Consider the following 14,108-nt stretch of genomic DNA (forward strand, 5'->3'; position numbering starts at 1 on the left):
CCAGAAGGTAAGTGCAGAGCAAAATGTAATCTGTTGTTTTCCCCATTCGGCTGGAGTTGTGGTAAGGTAGCTAGTCATCTGAAAGCAGGGTCTCTGTGTGAGTGTGTCCAAAGATAACGTTGTTCACAATTGAACACAATATGGTTTCTTCATATTACTCGAAATTCGATAGTAATTCATTGTTTTATGGTAGCACAAAACTAGTCATACCAGCATGTCATGGTAACGAAATTAAAATTAGTGACTTCTTGTGATCTTGGAAAACAAGAGTGGTCAAACGCTTAGAACCCTAGGTATCATCCATGAAACCAGTAAACTTGTACATATTTTATTTACTGAGTTATTACGTTTCCTGTATGTTTTTAATTACGTAAATGTGTCAGATCAATGTATTCTTCACAGATACATAAGTAGGATCACGTTCCTTACATTTATCCCCAGTTAACAATGCAACATATGTCTAGATTATTGCTTAATTTCTAGTCTATTTAATTAAAAATTAATTTGGCCTGTATTAAAGACACTTGTCATTTCAAAGTGGCAATTTGCATATAAGATTTGATACCACCACTGAATAGAGTGCAAAAAGATGCATCTACTGAGAAGGCCAACTTTGTTATTTTCTTTTTAAACTAGATTTTTTTATTTGTCATAAGTGCATATAAGTAATGTTAATATTTTAATTGATTATGCTGAAACTTGTAGACATAAAACAATGTGTATGGTGTTAGGGCAACTGGGAGAGAAAGATCTTTAAGCTCCATGTATAAAAGGAAGTATCCTCCTGTTTCCCTGATTCAGCATTGCCCAGTCCGAAACGCCAGGGATAGAAACTTGAGATTCGGAGAGTGTGTTGACCTTAGACTGCAGGTATCTTTTAAAAAGAGATTTTTCCAATTTACACCCCTAAGGGGTTCAAATAGGGGATGAAAAGTTTTTTGAAAATTTTAGGACAATTTTAAAGCCTGAACTACGAAAATCAGAAATAAAAATATATGTAATTCAGCAGTTGTAGAATCCCTAGTGGGGTGAAATAGTAGGTGTAAACATTTTTTTTTAAATAAGACATTATTAAGGAACTACTCAAGCACTTTTAAAGCTACAACTATGGAAATTGGTTTTTGACTTCCCACTTAGAAAATCAAAAAGATATTTCTTTCGGGAATTCAAACCTCTGAGGCGGTGAAACAGAGGATAAAAACTTTTATGAAAATATTTCATTTTGAGAGCAAAATCGGTTTTTCGTCAGAAGTACATTCAGAAAAGATTATACTCCTATGGTATTAATTACTGTAAAAAGTTTAGAACATGTTGCAGTTTGTGAATTAAATTACACAAGCCTATTTAACAGTCATCATGACAAATCAGCTGTCAGAATCGCATAAAAATGAAACTGATCTTTAATACACTAATTTATTTAGTAGGCCTCCTATATGTTTCCAAAATTATTTTTGTTATTATTACTACAGAAACTAATCATTACTGATGATAAAATAGTTACCACGATTAAATGCGATTCCGTGCACCGAAATATCAATTTGAGATGAGAGAGTTTAGTACGAGGTGTAAGGCTGGGGCTAATAATTATAGAAGCACTTTTCCTGTTTGCTTCTTTATTTAACACGCTATGTTAAATTAAATTAGATCCACTATAATAATTGCGCAAAGATTGGCACCCATATAAATGGTCACTAACTCTTCTATAGTGTGTGGATTTTCACAATGAGGAATGGGCGTAACAACAGACAGAAAAGATTAAAGGAAAACAAAACAAAAACCTGTGTAGATAATAGTCTACATGAGCAAAGCAGCAGGTGCTACGCTAGTTTAACGTGTATGACACACTTTTAAATTAAATATATTTTGAATGGTGGTCTACTTTTTATATTTTAAGTAGATTATGAATTTGTGAGAGGGAACTGAAGGCCTAAATGTACGAGTGAAGAGTCGCTCCTGGTCATTTTGAGTCATGTGGCCATTATGGGCAGGCTGCATCCGGCTGTCTGTCTGTACCGACTGGTCTTCAGAAAACATGTAAGAGAGTTGGTAGTCTTGTTTCAGACGTACATGTGATAGATTTTGGGCGGTAAGCAGCCTTGCAAACACATTAATATTACTTCATATTTACGAAAATTCTGAACCAAACGGCAACTCCTCATTTAGCGAGCATTAGATGACGTGCAATACTTATTTTCCACTGGAGTTTGGAGTTAATACTGCACAGAGTGTGGTTATCTATGAACGTTTTCTGGAGTTTCAATTTGTTTACCGCAGTAGTATGTATTTATAAGGTGGCGAATATTTTGTTTTTAATTTAACTGATTGGTGTCCGCTAACGTTTTGAAAAGTGAATGAAATAAATTATTCTGTTAATTTTTGAATGAAATGTTTTGTTAAAAATTCCCTTTTATGTTTGTTAAAAGCCACGACTAATTTTTCTCAGGGCGCTATCGCCAGAAATATCATACGTATTCCGACGTGAAGAGACACGATGGATGAAAAAAAAAATCTTTCTTTAATGTCATACGATAAGCCAATTAAACACAATGCTAATTATTTATTTTTTGTGAGGCTTGATACTCCAATAAAGATGGCTATGTGCAATGGCAGCGTAAAAATTTATAGAAAATATTTTTTTATAAGACTGTGCCTCTGGCCTAAAAATTGAATTGCAGAATATATCAAGCCGCCGTTTTGTATCTATTGTGTTTAACCACTTCAATACTTTCAGAATTAAATTACTATTATAAAAGTTTTTTATTATTTTATCATTAATGGTGTAGCTTCAACAATGCATTTACATAATATGGCCAGGGCAACATTTAATTATGACGTAACTAAATCATGGGTAGGGGAGGTACTATCCAGCTACTAACAAAAACACACTCTACAGTAATTATTTGGATATATATTTAACCAAAATTATATTAACGCTACAGATAATTGTATTAATTACAGACCGTGATTTACATGCATCCGTCAGCTAGGACATCAGAAACAAGAAGACACAGAAGACTATGAAACAAAAAACATTCTTTTCTTTTATACCACTAGACAAAGATTACAATTAATACTGTTCTAAAAGCGCATATAATCCCTCTTTATTGTTGAATACCGATAAGTTAATTTTGTCCTTGTTTTTCCGGAGGCTATGCTATAATGGGACTTTTTTCCACGTGCCAATAATATTTAAAAAGCATTTGGAGATCTGGTACCATTCTGGTTACGTATTCAAGCAAAGTTAACTGTGTTTTTATATTGTTATTAATTCTAGTTTCATGTTTCAGAGAATTAGTGTAGGACCACCATTTTTAACGATTTCATTGTTTTGGCCGACTGAACAGATTATCAAAAATGGCTCTAAGCACCGTGGGACTTAGCTTCGGAAGTCAACAGTCACCTAGAACTTAGAACTACTTTAAACGTAACTAACGTAAGGACATCACACACATCCATGCCTGAGGCAGGATTCGAACCTGCGACCGTAGCGGTCGCGCGGTTCCAGACTGAAGCTCCTAGAACCACTCGGCCACACCAGCCAGCAACAGTTTATCAGTTAATTCAAGTTAAACCATTTGCAGTCATCCACATCTCTTATGGTAGTTATTATTATTATTATTATTATTCTATTTCATTACAACTTTTTTCTTATTTTCAAGTTCAAGTTATGTGCCAATGCTTGGCTAACAGATACAAGAATTCTTGTGTCCAGTCCAGATGCTGAACATGAAAACAGACACGTACAGCTCGACCCTATGACTATATCGAGCCACAATCCTAAACAGAGCCGTACATCATTCAATTGTGTCTACTGCTTAATTTTGTCTCAGATATATTATTTAATAAAAAGCATTAGAACTGGTAAGTCATGTCATTTGACAGTCGACACCTACATCAAGGTTTACAAGAAAAATGAATTTGTATTTTGAATCCACTGAGATAAAATTGGTGAATCGCATAGCTAATGTGGAGCTATTGAGATGTAACGGGGAGAAAATAAAGTTATGAACACTTGACTAAAAGAAGGAACCAGTTACTAGGACACATTCTGAGGCATCAAGGAATTGTAAATTTGGTACTGAAATCAAGTGTTTATGGGTAGACCAAGAAATGAATACAATAAGCAGGATCAGAACTATGTAGACTGTGGCAGTTATTCAGAGATGAAAAGGCTTGCATGATATACTGCCTGACAAAAAAATTGAACCATCCAAAATACATAGAAGGATGTAAATGTAACTTCATACACATGCACACCACTGACTGATACGTAAATCATTATACAGGGTGCGTCAAGAAACGTATACACACTTTGAACTGTCATAGACAATTTATTTCCTGTTCTACAAGGTTAAATATCTGTGAGAAAGTAATGTTATGTTTCTTCAACAAGTGGCAGCAGTGGCAAGGAAGTAACTGCAACATGGCGGACGTGCGTTTGAGCTTTAAAGCGCGGGAGCAGATAATTAAGTGGTACTGGAAGTTTGAGAATGTAGCTACGGTTCGAATACAGTGGAGAAGTGAGTATGGTACAGAACCACCTTCATGGTTAACAATTACACGTCTATGAGACAAATTCAAAATTCATGGAACAGTGTATGATGTGCATAAAGTTCGATCAGGGCGACCTCGTACAGCTACAAGTTATGATTCCACAACTGCAGTCATGGAACTGTTTCAGCGTTCGCCTCAAAAAACGTACCTAACAATGCTTGCTAACTCAACATTCCCTACCATTCGTGCATTATACGGTAATGATGAGTTTTATTTCCAACAAGATGGCGCCCCGCGCACTGTCATAGGGACGTACTAGCATACCTGGATCACAATGTACCAGGCCAGTGGATAGGACGCAGAGGTCCAATCAAGTTTCCTGCACGCTCTCCAGACCTCACGCCGCTGGATTTCTTCTTATGGAGCACAGTAAAATATGACATGTACAAACTTAAACCACGTAACCTGGACACACATTGGAATGAGATTCAGGCGGTGTGCGCAGAAATCTCATTGGAGACTTTGGTACGATGTACGGAATCACTGGTGACTCGTACTCAGAAATGTATTGATGCTAAAGGCCACCAGTTTGAACATTAATCACATTTGCAAAGTACATTTATTTTTCTAATTGGACTTTAAGCTATCCATTTCCAAAAATTTAACATTGTAGAATGGGAAATAAATTTTCTACGAGGCTTCAAAGTATGTATACATTTTTTGACGCTCCCTGTGGTTGCTATTCTCTGTAACAGGCTGAGCTGCCGCCAGAGAGCATTAATATTGTTCGTGTTTGGTGTTTTTACCGGGCCTGATGGGACAAGTAAAGAGCGTGGAACAGCCTCGGATGTTCCGTGATAACTGTGAAGAACACGGAGGGGGCATGTACTCGGGAGACAGCGGTTTCAGCATCTGAGAGAAGTCCCAAAGGGCATCATTCTTGGTCTCCAGTTGGCCGATGCATCCCTTCCGGCTGTGTCAGGTTTGTGGGGAACTCGTACGTGATAGTTGCCTGATGATGAACTTAATGGGAACTGGAGGGCAGCCATACTCATCTTCGCGGTTCCCATCGATTACATCCGACCAGGAGAAAGAAGTATCGCTGTAATATTTCTGCATTTTACACCCGAGTGTGCTTTTTAAGGACAAACTCTGGGCTTCCTCCGACGTTCTGTGTCAGCCAGCACCACTGGTCGCAGATTGGCGGCAGCCAGACTGGGACTACGGAATTACCGTCCCACGCAAAGGCTGGTATTAACGTCACAACACAAACTGTTGTGTTTCAAGTGGTACTGCAACCGGGAACCATGGACTGCTGAAGTTTGGTGTCGTATGGTATTAATATTGGTTCTATGCTACCCTTCATAGCTGTCGTCCACGAGTATGATGGTGATCTGGGGAGAGATCCTACTCTTCTAATGATTTTTAGAGGCATGGTGGTGTTACTGGTATGGGGAGCCATCGGGTATGACTTCAGCTCACGGCTGGTAGTCATTGAGGGAACTCCTGATGGCACAGTGGTACTCACAAGTCACTTCTCTTGCGTCAGTATAGTGGTGCCATTTCTCAACAGGTCATGGCACGTGTCTGTGTGGTGTTGAGGTTCTCTCGTCACCAGCAGGACCCACAGATCAGTCTCCAGTAGAACATGTGTGAGACGGGCTCTGACGTCAACTCTGTCTCAGTGCCCCTGTCTAATACTTCAAGGACAAGTTACGACTGTTGTGAGCCAGCTTGTCTCCAGAGAGGATACGACAGTTTTATGGCACCCTTCCCAACCGAATGAGTGCTTGCATCCAGGTCTGAGGGGTGTGCTATGTCATACTAGTAAGTGGACTTACACTGACAAGTCCATTGCACTTTGAACTCGATTCTGTGATCCCTTAAATCAGATCACACACCCTCTGTCTCTCAACTCATGAGATTTCATTTCATTTCCTCCTGCCATCCCGCGTGTTTTACTTCTTGTCTAGCAGTTCACAGTGGCATCGAGACCAGCGTCAAACCAATTTCTAACTAAAGACCGCTACAACAACATCCACACCATGAAGATAGTCAGTGCCGAATTCTGAGCTTGCGTACAATTTCTGTGAGACTACAGTAGTTAAGAATTTTCAGTGTTGCTATTATTCTTTCAATCGGAGAATGTTGTTCCTATTCCCAGTCTTTTAATCATGCAGAATTATAGGCTTATAACGCAGCATTTAAAAAGCTTCTGTGGGGCCCCAATAACTTCAGAATAATATTTTACTTTGGGGAAGTGATTAGTATGGCCAGTGTTTTTTTTATTGAGTTTCGATTCCCTTCGAAGGGGGCGGGCTGTCAGCAGCTTAGTTTGCCGCTCTTCAGCCTACAGAATTTGTTTAAAAAAGATGAAGATAACAAATAATAAAAGCAGGCGATAAAATCGGTGACTTAAATGGTAAAATGGTGGAAAATCGTGGAACTTAAAACATATAACAAAGGGTTGATGATGCTAATAAAATACATTTGGAGCAGACAGGTAAAAGAATAGACATACAATTACAAGAACACGGCGACAGACTGGTTTCTGTTCGCAAGAGATATAAGTGGTTCAAATGGCTCTGAGCACTATGGGACTTAACATCTGAGGTCATCAGTCCGCTAGAACTTAGAACTACTTAAACCTAACTAACCTAAGGACATCACACGCACCCATGCCCAAGGCAGGATTCGAACCTGCGACTGTAGCAGTCGCGCGGTTCCGGACTGAAGCGCGTAGAACCGCTCGGTCACCGCGGCCGGGTGCAAGAGATACAAAATTGATACCCAGCAACAGCATGGTTTCTGTTCGCATCACTTTGGAAAGACGAACAACACCGAACATTCACTTGAACAGTGCACTAAAAAAAATCGGCACAAATATGATATACCACAGCCGAGGGGAGGTTGGGGAGAAAATGGACAGATGACAGGAAAGGATTGGGAGGGGGGGAAGGAGAGGAAAAACCGAAGTGGCGGGGATGGGGCAAAGGAGTCGATGGAGGACGAGGGCCCATAAGAGCGGGGGCGGGTGCTGGGCAGACACGACAGGGAGTGGGGAAAGGCAGAGGAGGGGTACACAAAAGAACTTGGGGGGGGGGGGGAGGGGAGGCAGGGAGAGGTTAGGTGGGAAGCCAATGGGTAAGTGCCATAGGCTATATACTATAAGTAGAATGCAGTAACCAAAACAAGCCTATTGCGACATGATCGCATCAGAAGACTAGCAAGTAGAAAATGTTTGGTCTGAGTAAGTTGAGTACGACCAGAGACAGTCTGCCTATCAATTTAGGCACTAGTTTTGCTTGAATATTCTGATTTCTCATGCAGAGTATGGGCGCTGGTGCTCGGAAATATGAAGCTTAACAGGTGTAGAAGTATGAAACGCGAATTTGCTTAAAGATGGTGCTAGCCGTCAGTGTAGGGCCCGTCAGACCGCTTCTGCAGCGCCATCTGCTTCTTATAGCGGCAGACGACGAATGTCAACACATACATTAGTATCTGTCTCAATCCCGTAAATATGCGTACAGCATTGGTTTCCTATTATCATTTGAAGAAAACTGCTGCAGAATAGCATCGAATGCGTGTCTATGCTTTCGGCGAACATGCTCTTGGGAAAACACAGTGTTTCAAATGATTAAAAAAATTCAAAGATGGTTATTTTGACGTGAGAAACGACGAGCGCTGGAAATCACAGAAAAAGTTCGAAAACAACGGATTGCAGGCCTTGTTGGATGAAGATGATATTCAAGCTCAACAGGAGCTCGTGGAACAACTGAATGAGACGAAAAAAGAGTCGTATCTCTTCGGTTGAAATATATGGGAAAGGTGCAAAAAGTGACAAAATGGGCTCCGCATGAACTGAATGAAAGATAGCAGCCAAAGCGAAAGACCACTTTCGAAATGCTGCTCGCCGGCTATAAAAGAAAGTCGTTTCTCCATCAAATAGTGACAGGTGACGAAAACTTAAATCATCGGTGAATACAGGCAAACCATCGACATCCATTGCAAGAAGTCGCTATAGCCAAAAAACACTGATATGTGTTCGGTGGGATCAGAACGGTGTCATCTACTATGAGATGCTGAAACCAGGTGAAACCGTTAACACTGATCGCTACCAACAGAAAATGAGCTATTTAAATCGAGCATTACGTGAAAAACAACCGGAGTATTGAAAAAGGTAACATAGATTCGTACTGCTCCATGATAACGTCGCATCACACACAGCAAAACGGGCCAGGGAAACGATCGAAGCGTTCAGTTGGGAAACACTAGGGCATGCGCCTTATTCTCCAGACTTGGCTCCGACCGATTATCATCTATCTGCGTCACTGGACCATGTTCTCGCTGAACAACGCTTCAATTCGTATGAAAATGTACGAAAATGGCTCACTGACTGATTCGCTTCTTTGGCGTGACATTCATAGTCTGCCGGAGAAGAGGGAGTCATGTATAAATAGCAATGGAGATTACTTTGAATAAAATATTGTTTATCAGTTTCAAACTGAAGACGCGTAATTATTGCAACTAAATTCCAGTTTCCTACTTCTACACCTAGTAAATTTGCGAAGCGTAAGTGAGCGACCGCGGAGCGAAGAATTGTTGCAGAACGAGCTGCCAGTGACTGATGCAGCTAGCCGACTTGCGACGTTTAACGTAATGTTTCACTTATGTTTATCTGTTTTTTGCCCTGATGGACATACAGCCATAGGCTTTACCTACCACACCTCTCTGTGCTGAGTTCAATTTACCTTTCTGATATGCTAGTCTATAGTCAAGAGAAGTGCTCATTGACTACTGGTAAAGTATGTTCTCGTAGCGAGTAAGGCACAAAATAAATTATCTTCGTCGTTGCAGAATATGATACCCAGAGTGTGTGGATACATATGATTCCTTATGTTGGCTCCTAAACTGTGAAGCGAAAGGAGCGTATCGTCAAATAACAGCAGATGAACTAGTGAAAGTGTAAGCATTATATCGCATATTTTGACTTAATTTGTTTGTACTTTAATATAGTTCTCCCTGTCCCCATAGCTGAGATCGCAAATGCAGATTTGTGAATTTGCATTCGATGGAAGACAGCCATTTCGAATACTGGTGGTGCAAGAAATTTTCATCGCTAATATGTTCTGTTGATGTCATGATTTCCAATTTTTCCATGAATGTCCTGAGTTAAGTTTCCCACCTCTCTGCAGAGACGTATCACATTTTATTTGAGTGAAGGCATATGACACTGCTGATTGTGAGCCTTCTGTTGGTTGAAGAAGACAAGCTGTGTTTGTCTTTTGATGCTGTTCGAGATATTCTTTCTCCTTCTTGTTCTGATAGTGAGTGCTTTGACTGCTGATACTGCTCCACATGATGTCTTCTGTAGCAGTCCTGTTGTCTCTAATATAGCAAATGTCTATAATATTTAATTTTTCTGTCTTCAGATGCTTCCAATCTTCTGGTCTCCATCATATCCAGAACCAACAGAAAGAGTCATCTACGTACTGCCTCTAAAATCCGTATACACAAGTACAGAAAAATTGAAGTCCTATCCTCTAAAAACAGTTGGTGCTCCTATAATTTTATGATGATTCGGAGCCCCGGCATCTCCTAACAGTCTTCACACTCCCATAAATAGAAGGGTGCCGACACTGCTTTTCATCCTCCAACTTCTCCCATTGCCGTACGACACAAACATGGCACTAGATTACTCACCTGCCCATTATAATCACCTACAGTCAGCATATCCACTGAGTTGACAAAAGTCATGAGATACCTCCAAATATCGTGTCAGACGTCCTTTGGCCCTGAGTAGTGCAGCAACGAGAAGTGACATGGACTCAGCAAGTCTGGACGACCCCTGCAGAAATATTGAGCCATGCTGCCTCTATAGCAGCCCATTATTGCAAAAGTGTTGCCAGTGAAGGATTTTGTGCACGAACTCACTTTTCAATTATGTCTCACAAATATTCAGTGGGATTATGTCGAGAGATCTCGGTGACCAAATTATTCACTCGAAGTGTCCAGAAAGTTCTTCAAACCAATCGTAAACAACTGTGACCCCATGGCGTGGTGCATTGTCATCCACAAAAATTCTATCGTTGTTTGGGAACATGAAGCCCATGGGTATGAAGCCTCCAAATAGTTCAGCTGGACCAGGGGACCCAGTGCATTCGACATAAACGCAGCTCACACTTGAACCCTACCGTCAGCACTTACTAACTAAAATCTGGACTCATCTGACCAGTGTACGATTTTACAGTCTTCTAGCGCCGAATGATTTGGTCACAAGACCAGGAGAGGCGCTTCAGCCGATGTCATGCTGTTAACAAAGACACTTGTGTCGGTCATCCTTTGCCATAGCAGGTTAATGCCAAATTTCGCCTCACTGTCCTAACGTATACTTCGCCGTACGTCCCACATTGATTTCCGTGGTTATTTCACACAGTGTTGCTTGTATGTTAGCACTGACAACTCTAGGCAAACATCCCTGTTCTCGGTCGTAAAGAGAAGGTCGTCGGCCACTGCGTTATCTGTGGTCAGAGGTAATGCCTGACATTTGTTATTCTCGGCACACTCTTAAGACCGTGGATATCAGAATATTCAATTCCCTAACTATTTCCCAAATGTAATGCCACAGAGTCTAACTCTAACTACCATTCCTCGTTCAGTCTGGTAATTCCAGTCGTGTGGCCATAATCACGTCGGAAACCTTTTCACATGAATCACATGAGTACAAATGACAGCTCTTCTTTTATGTCTTGTTTACGTGATAGTACCGCCATCTGTATACTCGTATATGCATATTGCTATCTCACGACTTTCGTCCCTAAGGGTAAATGTCATAGCCAGCAGTTCTCTTTTAAGTTAACTACTTAATCAAAATATAACTAATTACAGCCAATTTTACAACCAGCCCTAGTGATAATGCATCTGACTGTAATGTATACGTTGACGACAGTTTACATCCGCAAGCATTACGCAAAACAGACACGTGTATCTCAGCAAACGGAATAAGGGGAATTAAGGAGCTGCAAAGATTATGAACCCTTAGTGTAATTAAGGTCGCGTTTTGGAAGATCTCGCATACACTGCACATGTTTATGCAGTCTGTATAGTCTAAAACAACACAGAAATTTTCAGAAATTAAAAAAAGTCGGTCTCTGAATATAAAGCAAGTCTTTTCTCTGAACATTTAGTGAGAGTGGCTCTGTAGCGTCTACAGGCTTTGTTGCTGAAATTTCCATCAAACTGCCGTATAATTACGTACATTGTACGTTGAAATATCATTAAATGTACCAGATATTCGTGAGCAGCTGTGCGAATAATCAGGGGGTGCAGTCATTTTGTAACCTCTTACAGAGATTTAAATTATAAAATCACATTGTTGTGAAAGTAACAAAGAAGATATTAAAAAATCTAACAAGTGCGAGCAAGGGTCGCACTCTAAGGATTCCGTAGAAACATAATCACGTATATACATAGTTCAAATACGGGTGTTGATGAGGGATTTTGTGAGAATCAAAATATATATGTCAGTATCTTTTGATTGCAATGACATAAAACCCTAATTCTTTTACTCCGCTAAGACACCGTAGATTTTTGTATTTGACACAAATCTCAACACGATACCTCTAACCGATCCTAACAAAAAGAGGTCTTAATGGCCAGACGGACGGGCAAAAAAATGATCCAATAACTGTTCCGTTTTTACCAACTGAGGCACTGAACTCTCACAATGAGTACATCGAGGCCAGATTTGTTAATAACTGGGTCAAACCAAATATCCCTTTTAAAAAATATACAGTTGTATATGCAACATGCTAAGTCAACATCTATTCAAACTGAGCACAAAAGAAATACTTCACTTTACAAGATACAGTAAAATTACGGGTTCCGAAAATTCAAGGGAATTGTTACTGAATGAGAGGGTTTTTTAATATCTATTACTATCATTGACGGCCATAGAATGTATGTGTACTCTGGTCCATACGAACATGTAACGCAAATCCACCCATAAACAAACTAAGTTCTATTTTCATTCAGTATGTCAACCAATAGCAAGAGTTTCATAGTACCTAACTGCAACGTCAGAAAACAACATCGTTCTACATGAATGCAGCAGATTACATTTGATTTGCAGTCCAGTGCTTTTCCCGATAGCAGGCAGTGATCTCACCAACAGATTTCTAGCAGTACAATATGGCACAGCAACCTGTGACCGCATCACCAAGCTGAAACCACCAAAGAGCCTCCCGCGATCCATGTCTCAGAACTAAGCTGGACAATATACCACTGACAACAGAGTGTCAACATACTTGTCGCTGTGAATGAAACAGGGTAGTTTCATGTTAACTTTTCAATGAAACGAGTTCCAAGATACGAGAAGAAATTAAACACATCCATCTGAAACTTTTTCCAGTGGTCTTTCATTCAATTATGCCCCGCGAGTTTACTTTATTGTAATTCATGCAGATAGCATTAGTTTCCCGTTTCTACATTGCGACCAGTGAATGAATTATTAGGCTAATTTGTAGAAAGGAACAACGAATCGAACACAAAAAGGTACTACCTGGCACAGAGATCTAATAAAGCTTCTAACTCAGCTCCGGTGTTAATGGCCCTTGATAAACGATCACCACTATGACTGTTTCTTAGTATCATACTGCTCCAAGGTCTTCCAACAGCTATTGAACCTAGTGTACCAGAAAGATTCCTACACGTACACGCTACATGAATTCAGTAACCCCTCACTCACTACTATGGCTGCCAGGACAAGAAGTCCTCACAGCTGCCTTACTATGAGTGAGCCAAATAACCAGGCCAGTCGTATTTACAGTCGTATACTGAACTGTGAGGCGTGCTCGACACTTACAATTTCCCTGCTTGGATTCTGTGTGCTCAGAATAATTTTTCTGACGCTCTTACACAGGATCGCTTGTACAAGATGCGCTAAGTCAGTAAATTCGGACTGATGCTCGCAAGTTGGTGTTCTCTCCCCACAAAATGGTGGCCATTACACATTTCCTTCGCTCTCACACGAGCAGCCAAGGCTTCGGCAGTTTTGCCAGTTGTCATCACGTTGGCAACATCGCCACATCAGCGATCGTGTAGAGTGCAAATCTCATCCCAGTAGCGCTATGGGGCATTTCCATACTCCACGAACTGTTGTATCACATACGTCGGTCAGCGTGCATTAATCGCCTTTGTTAACCAGGGCCACCTTTTCGACATCTGGCACAGTGCCGTCAGGCAGTCGAAGGTGACACTTCACCAACGTAAAAGGCATCAGTTCAGGCTGTGGATTCACCTCACCATCGCCAGTAGAGAAGTCCCTTTCCTAAGCGATGTTATTAAATGAGATTATGTTTGCCATCGACTGTATTAGCCGGCCGGGATGGCAGAGCGGTTCTAGGCACTACGGTCGCAGGTTCGAATCCTGCCTCGGTCATGGACGTGTGTGATGTCCTTATGTTAGTTAGTTTTAAGTAGTTCTAAGTTCTAGGGGACTGATGACCTCAGATGTTAAGTCCCACAGTGCTTAGAGCCATTTGAACCATTTTCGACTGTATTATTTACTACAGTTTACATGATTGCAGCTTCCACATCACTTTATTATCAAGTGC

Source organism: Schistocerca gregaria, chromosome 5 (genome assembly GCF_023897955.1).
Source record: "Schistocerca gregaria isolate iqSchGreg1 chromosome 5, iqSchGreg1.2, whole genome shotgun sequence".
NCBI lineage: Eukaryota > Metazoa > Arthropoda > Insecta > Orthoptera > Acrididae > Schistocerca > Schistocerca gregaria.